Source organism: Ailuropoda melanoleuca, chromosome 20 (assembly GCF_002007445.2).
Source record: "Ailuropoda melanoleuca isolate Jingjing chromosome 20, ASM200744v2, whole genome shotgun sequence".
Taxonomy (NCBI): Eukaryota; Metazoa; Chordata; class Mammalia; order Carnivora; family Ursidae; genus Ailuropoda; species Ailuropoda melanoleuca.
This window is the reverse complement of record NC_048237.1, coordinates 2,273,973-2,281,999: the sequence shown is the minus strand read 5'-3', so window position 1 is coordinate 2,281,999 and position 8,027 is coordinate 2,273,973. Positions and strand designations below refer to the sequence as shown.

Genomic DNA, 8,027 nt, shown 5'->3' with positions numbered 1-8,027 from the left:
CGGTGTGATACTGCCTCTCTCTGTGCTGGAAGCTATGTTTTAAAGGAGTGATACAGTGCGGGTGCTGGGCTGGCTCAGACTCTCCAGGTTGTGAGTTTGGGCTCCACATCGGGTGTAGAGATGACCTTAAAATAAAATCTTAAAAAAATATATATTGATATAATGAATCAATCCAGAGGAGGGTGTTCAGACTGATGAAGGGTCTCTAAGCCATGTCATATGATAAGCTATTTATGGAACTAGAAAGTCATTTCACCTAAAGAAAAGCTTAACTTGAGTGAGGGATTGAATATATGAAAACCAGATGCAAATATTTGAAGAGCTATAGCATGGAACAAGAATTTGTTTGTTCTGTGCAGTCTGAAGGGCAGAGCCTGGAATTAACAGAGCAAATAAAAAAAAGTCAGTCTATTCCCTGCTTGAGATACAGAAGCTGAGGGTACAGGTAGGGTTGATGCAGAGGGACAGATGTCCTGGACCTTCAGGATTCCTTGGCAACTCTGTGAATTGTGAATTTCACGATGGCATGACTTCCCAGAAAACAAGGGCAAAGAAGCTTCTAGAAGCAAGTTGTGTTCGATGCTAACATGAAGCCAACACAGTGAAAGCAGAGAAAAGACCTGGGAGGAAAGAGGTCATGAGGGACCTTTAAGGAGAAATTTCAGTGCTCAATGTGGCAGCACATATACTGAAATTGGAACAATACTGAGAAGATGAGCAGGGCCCTGTGCAAAGATGACACGAATCCATGAAGCATTCCATATTTTTATTGTACACCTAAAACTAATATAACCCTGTATGTTAATTAAACTTCAATTTTTTAAAAACGATTTTTTATTTATTTGAGAGAGAGAGCATGAGCAGTGGGGAGTGGCCGAGGAAGAGGGAGAAGCAGACTCCCTGCTGAGCGGGGAGCCCCAAGAAGAAGACGAGGACGGGGCTAGATCCCAGGACCCCGAGATCATGACCTGAGCTGAAGGCAGACGTAACCTACTGAGCCACACAGGTCCTGCCCCCCCTTTTTTTTTTAAAGATTTTATTTTTATTTATTTGACAGAGATAGAGACAGCCAGCAAGAGAGGGAACACAAGCAGGGGGAGTGGGAGAGGAAGAAGCAGGCTCATAGAGGAGGAGCCTGATGTGGGGCTCGATCCCATAGCTCCGGGATCACGCCCTGAGCCGAAGGCAGGCGCTTAACCGCTGTGCCACCCAGGCGCCCCATCCTACCCCCTTTTATTAAAGGATAAGTTTCAGGGGTGTCTGGGTGGCTCAGTTGGTTGGGTGTCTGCCTTCCACTTGGGTCATGATCCCAAGGTCCTCAGATCGAGCCCTGTGTCGGGTTCCCTGCTTCTCCCTCTCCCTCTGCTGCTCCCCCTGCTTGTGCTCTCTTGCTCTGTCTGTCAAATACATAAATTAAAGATGTGGAGGTTAGTTTCAAAAGAAATGACTGGTTGGGGCGCCTGGCTGGCTCAGTCAGAAGAGCATGCCACTCTTGATCTTGGGGTTGTGAGTTCGAACCCCATATTGGGTGTAGAGATTACTTAAATGAATAAATAACTTTAAAAAATTTTTAAAAATGACTACTGAAGGAATGCAGACAGCTGTTGAAAAACCTTGGCTTGACAGAAAAGGGGGATATGAGGGAAATCATTCAAGGCTGCAGCAGTATCCAGGAGAGAGCTTTTCAAGATGTGGAAACTTCTGTGTTTGAAGGGAGTGGGGATTAAAGACCCTGCCATATGGTTATAGGAGCAAGTTTCCTTGCCCTTTGGAAAGAATGAGATACTGGGTTGGAGACACACCTCGGAGGTTTGGAGCAACCTCAAATCATGTCCATTTTGGGGGGTGTCTGGTATATTACAAAGTAAAAGACTAAGATTGTTTTGAATATACTCAGTATATTTTATTTTTATATTTATTTATAAAGATTTTATTTTTTAAGTAATGTCTACACCCAGCATGGGGCTTGAACTTGACAACCCTGAAATCGGGAGTCACATCTTTTTTTTTTTTTTTTTTAAAGATTTTATTTATTTATTCAACAGAGATAGAGACAGCTAGCGAGAGAGGGAACACAAGCAGAGGGAGTGGGAGAGGAAGAAGCAGGCTCATAGCGGAGGAGCCTGATGTGAGACTCGATCCCATAATGCCGGGATCACGCCCTGAGCCAAAGGCAGACGCTCAACCGCTGTGCCACCCAGGCGCCCCGAGAGTCACATCTTCTACTTGACTGAGCCAGCCAGGCACCCCAATACTTAGTGTATTTTAAATGTTTCTATTTAACAAATAAAAACTCTTCGCATAAACACAGCAATAATATAGTGATAGTTACAAAATGCCTACAGGCATTTTTGTTAAAGTACAAAATTGAAGAGCCCTCTAAATGTGAGACTGGGATTAAAGGATCCTCCTGGGGTGAGGTTGAGGTTAGGGTAGGGATGAGGTTAGGAGGATGGGTGCAGGCTAGAGGCGCCCCAAGAGGAGGCATGATCTCCAAAGGCCTCAGGGAAGCGACACAGAAATGCCCACGCGCGGATAAAGGAGTCAGGGAGGCCGGCGGGCCTTGGCAAGAAGGAGCCCTGTCGAAGCATTCCGAGGTCCTAGCCCAGGGGAAGGGCATCCTGGAGCCACCACTGTCTGAGGCGTCCAGAGGGGGGCAGCATGGCGACTCGGAGGGGCTCTGAGAGGGCACCGAAGTGCCCCCTTACTTCCTCCCGCACCCCCTCGACTCCACTCCCTCTTCCTTCCTGTTGTTATTCGGGAGCTGCCCACCAGCCCCCGCACAGAGACAGCTGAGGGAAACTCTGCCTTTTTCTTCTCTGCAGCTGGAAGACTAAGGCTTGTCATCCTGGTGCGCCCATAGTCCCACCCCTTTAAGTACAGGTGTCCTGGGTGGAAACTTGGAAAGTGGAAAGGGGGAAGGAACAGGCTGGCGGTATCCCTGGCCCTTGTTGGGGGGCTGGCGTGGCCCCTGCCTCTCTCAAGCTTGGTTGGCAGTGCCAACACCCAGCACAAGGGGGCGCTATCGCCCCGCAAACCCTGACCGGCTGGTCTCTGCGGCGGAGGGAGTGTGGCCAGCTGGAGAGTGGGGTGGATGTACCTCTGGCCCCTTGTCCAGCTTTCCTCCACCCGGGATTTAGACGCAGTTTTGTGCAGGCAAGGGGTGGGGGGTCTCTGGCGCACAGGCCGGTAAAGTGGAGGAGAGACTTTGGGAACAACTGGCGTGGATCTTAGAGACTTGTGTGTGGGCCCCCCAGGTCAGGATCCGGGGAGCAGGCTGGCCTGAGGGTGCAGGCTGAAGGATTGGTATTTCCAGAAGCGCTGGGTTAACACAACGCAGTACTGATCACTCCCAGATTAAGGGCAGGCGGTGGGGGACACGTGAGGAGGCCACGGGGACAAAGTAGTTGCTTAGGAATTATGAACCCATTACCTGGATATATTTTTCTTTCTTTTTTTAACTTTTTAAAGATTGAGGTAAAATACATAGTCAAGTTCATAAAATGTACTAACACATAGAACTCAATGATTTTTTAACTTATGTATACGTAATACTCGTGTACACAATACTTGTAATACTTGTACAGTACTTACACATTCCCAGCTACAGCTGTTTGTGTAATTCACAACTTTCACCGGCAATTTAAGTCAACAAGCATTTTCCCCCCTTTTTAAAAGATTTTATTTATTTGTTTGTCAGAGAGAGAGCACAAGCAGAGGGAGGGGCAGGCAGAGGGAGAAGCAGGCTCCCCGCTGAGCAGGGAGCCCATCTGGGACTTGATCCCAGGACCCCGGGATCATGACCTGAGCCGAAGGCAGACACTTAAATGATTGAGCCATCCAGGCGTCCCTTCAAATCAACAAACTTATTAAGGGGCTCCTGCGTGCCTAGCGCCATCCTACTCCTTTGTAAGGAAGCGAAGACAGAACATGCTTGTCCCGTGGCTGTGGTGGGGTCAGTATTCTTATGAATCATAGTCATTCCTTGACAGAGCTATCCCAGCAGTGCCTTGGAGGGCTGGGGCAGGCTGTGTGATCTGCTCGCAGTGGCCATGTTTTTGAATTATCTGCCATGTCTGAATGCACTAATGCACAGAACCTCAGGAAGGTTATATTATTGGATCCAGAATATACGGTCAGGACAACCACGATCCTAGCACACAGCCAGACACGGAGTGGCCAAGGAGAGCATTTTTGGGAATTGATTTTGCGCTCTGGCCTGGTGCTCCGTGTCTCTGGAAGTTGAGCAAAGGCTGACGTCTGTGACCACAGGCAGGATCGAAAGGAGCTGGAGCTTGTCGCGTGTGTGTGAATCCGCTAGGTCTCCGGAGATACCGGTCTTTCCCCCTCCCTCGTGGTCATCCAGACCTTGCCCCACCCAGACCCCATCCTGCCCCAAATGAGGGAAGTGCCCCTACTGGGAAGTGAATGTGTGAGCAGGATGTGACCCATGGTGAGACAGCTCCCAGACCTGGTCTGGTCCCTGAGTCAATGGGTTACTTCAGGCACTCAGAGGAAGTCCTTCCGCCCATTCACTGCAGTGTGGACACCTCTTCTGTGCCCTCTATTGCCCCTCCCCACCCAGGTGTGGGACTTGGGGGGCAGGAAACTAGTCTCCTCCTCCTCTAAGCCACAAAGGGCCCATTGGAGAAATAAGGTACCCTGGGGGTGGGGCGAGGCAGTGAAAGCTGCTCCCTTGGGGTGTGGCAATAGCCCTGCCCTGGGTGCCCAGTTCTGCTGTAAAACCCCTGGTTCTAGGACTGGTGAGGGACAGAGGAGGACAGAGGGGGCTGGGCCTGGCTGGGGAAGGCTGGCCTGGAAGGCGCTCAGCCTTCGGCCCTGGGCCAGGGTGGAAAGTATGTGTGTGAGCTCATTTGGAAGGTGGCTTCTGGCCAGTCAGGCCTGCCTCCTTTCCAGGCCCCAATTGCCCAGCCCCCTCGAAGGCTGCCTCTGGGTCTCCCCAGTCTCCCAAGACTGTCTGAGGGACGAAGGCCGAACCCCCCAGGTTAGGTGTGCAGGCATTGATGTCTTAAATGAAGTGAATGCAGATTTGGAGGGTGGGTAAAGAAGGGGTACAGGGACCGCAGGACAATAGATTACCCTTGACTGGGGTTCCCTTGGGGCCTCAGGGAACGGGAACTATCCTCCTAGGCCCTTGCCACAGCCATTCGCCACCCCCATCCCTACCCTAGCCGCTGCCATTCGAGCCACTCAGTCCTTCTGGCTTCTGAGTCCTTCCTGTTTCTTCTTTCCTTCCCTCGGGGTACCTGTTCCTGTCCCCCAAAAGGAGGTGACTGCAGGCAAAGTGGGCTCCTGAGGAATAGCCCTTCTCCTGCTGCATTCCTTCTCCCCATGCCGATGCTGCCACATGGAACAGGAGGCAAGCACACGTGGTCCCTCAGACCCCCAGAACACATACTACCACACACACCGGCCACACGGCGCCACACTGGAAGAGACACCCTGAGACACGGGCAGAATCTACCCGCACAGATTAAAAAAAAAAAAAAAAAAAAAAAAATTCAGACAGACCTGGGTTTTCATTTGGGCCTAACAAGCTCCGACCTTAAGGAAGTCTTATCTGGGCCTCAGGTTCCAATCCTGTAAAACAGGGGCAGTGGTCGTGCCTGTGTCACTGGGTGTCATGAGGACCTCAGCAAATGTTGGTTTATTTTTACCACCTCCCTTTGGCTGGAAAGGGAAGTGGGAGTACAGAGGGGAAAGAGGACTGGGATGTCTGTCAGAGTGGGGGGAAGGGGCCGCAGGGGAGGGACAGTGAAGGACCAGCAGGGCTGGCCAGGTTGTGTGTGAGGGGTCACTCTGCTCAGTCCTCTCTTCTCTGGAGGGCCCGGCTCCTCTTCGATCTTCCGTCCTCACGTCACTGACCCAGCATCTGGCTGGCAGCCTTGGAGGTGCGGGCCCAGCTGGTGGCAGGAGCCCTGGGGAAGGGAGTCTGTGGCTCCCCGCCTCAAAGTTGTGGGGTGCAGTGGGGGGCAGAGCACTGCTTCTCCTCAGCGCTTGCCCCTGCTCCAGTCTCCTGTGAGGCTGCTTCCCTGGGTTCTGCCCAAACCTCCTCGCAGATTCCCCTTGGCTCCCTCCTGGCCACTCTAGCTCACATGTGCTGCTTTCGAATACAGGAACTTGGAACCTTGGAAACTGGGTCAGGCCCAACGGACAAAGCGGGGTAGGGCCAGTGAAAGCGGCATTTTCAGGTCTCTCGGGAGCCACAGGGACCTCTGTTCTCCCCTCACCCTGCCTGACCCTGTGTGATCGGCGAGGCACTTCCCGGGGTCTCTGGGTGGCCTCCCTGGGCTGGATCCCTTAGGCCCGGGGCGCGTCAGAAGCACGGGACCTTGGCGGCCTCCACCCCACAGTTTTCCCTGCTTGGGAAGCCTTTCCACCTCTTCCCCCCTTTGTCTCTGGTCCTCCATTCCCATCTCTCCCCCTTGGCTTCAGAGAGCATCTTGTGATTCCAGAATCAGGGCCAAACAATTTCCTCGTGATGGGGAAACCGCACTCCAGCCGTGGCAGCCCTAGGCTCCCCTCCTCTTCCCTCTGGCAGTCCCCCCTCCCCAGGCTCCTGTACTGGTTCCAGCTGTGTTTTGCAGAACTCCCACTGGATAACATCTGTAATTGCCTCCAGATGCGGGCCACAAAAACACAAAGGGGCCATGAGCTCATCTTTGAGCTCCTTGCGACATGCACGGCCCCCTACACCCCCCCAGACAACCCCTGGCTTTCCCATGCCAGCTTCCCCGGGTCCCCATCCCCTCCGGTGAGGGTGGCGGGGAGGTGGCGTCCAAATCCACTGAGATACACAGGCTGTGCCAACCAGCTGTTGGCAGGAGACGTGGAGGAGGCCAGGCATAGGGTCAGGGTTCCTGGCTGGCAGAGAGGTGGGGTACCCCTTCTGCCAAAGCAATCACACCAACCAGCCCTGAAGAGCAGCTGGATAGAACCACACCGGCCTAGGTGGGGCCAGCACTCTTGGAGAAAGGCTGTGGAGGGGGCCTGGGCTGGAGCCCAGGGAGGGCCGGGCTAAGGCAGGAAGGGAAGGGGAGGAAGAAAGAGGGCTGCTCCCCTTCAGCTGAGCTGACTCAGCAACTGAGCTATTCCTCCCTCCAGGCTGGTTTCGGAGGAAGGGTGGGTCGACAGCCTGGGAACCCTGTCTGGGGCAGCAGTTTCGAAGAAACAAAGCCTTGTTATTCTTCCCTTCCGACCTAACCGTCCTGCCTCTCCTGGGCGCTTGGGGTGAGATTCCTGTTTTGCCCGAGATAGGCTGCTTCTGATTGGCCACGGGGCAACTGTCCGTCCTTCCCAAGTGTTCCTTTTGCCCCCGCCCCCCAGGCAGAGCCCCCCAGGCCTAGAAGAGGCTTTGACGTGGAGGGCTGGGGTAAAGGGCCTGCCTGAGGCCGAAGACGATCCTGGGAGTCCCCACAGCAGCAGCAAGAGAGGTCTGAGGAAACGGAGGGTCTGCGGCCAGATCACGGGACAGGGTAATGCAATTTAGGAAGATTTTCCGAGTGGCCCCAGCTTGACCACTTCCTCTTGCCTTTGCAGCTCTGGGCCTCGAAGGTAACCTCTTGGCTGGGTTGGGAGAGAGCGGCGGGCTCTGTGGACCACTTCCCTGCCCCCATGGAGTAAGTATGCCCTCCTTCCCAGCTATGGCCCTGAATCCCCATTGTCCACCAAGAATAAACAGATTCCTTTATGAAAAATGCCGAAAATCCACGTCACAGGAAACACCGGTTATGGGCATGCTTTCCATTCACCTCTCTGAGAGAAGGCAGCCACACGAAGAATGTGAAACACCATTTATTCTTTGTGGAAAGGTTGAACAAGGTCAAAAATGTCCTTAGAGGGCACTGACCCAGCCCCGCCCTGCAGGTTCCTGGGGTCGGATGCCTCTGCCCCCCCCACCCCCACCCTTCCCATGCCCCTTGTTAACAAAAAGGAACGATTTGAAGGGAATTCATATATAATAATTATAATAAAAATATACATTAAACAAAACAAAAAAAAAAAAA

At 52.8% G+C, this 8,027-nt stretch overlaps 1 non-coding gene across 1 annotated transcript; it reads left to right on the top strand.

Moving 5' to 3' along the window:
• The first annotated feature begins 664 nt into the window (after positions 1-664).
• On the top strand, positions 665-768 carry LOC117797318. The gene has a single exon (XR_004622250.1). It is a non-coding gene; the product is annotated as a U6 spliceosomal RNA (small nuclear RNA).
• The last annotated feature ends 7,259 nt before the right edge of the window (positions 769-8,027 follow it).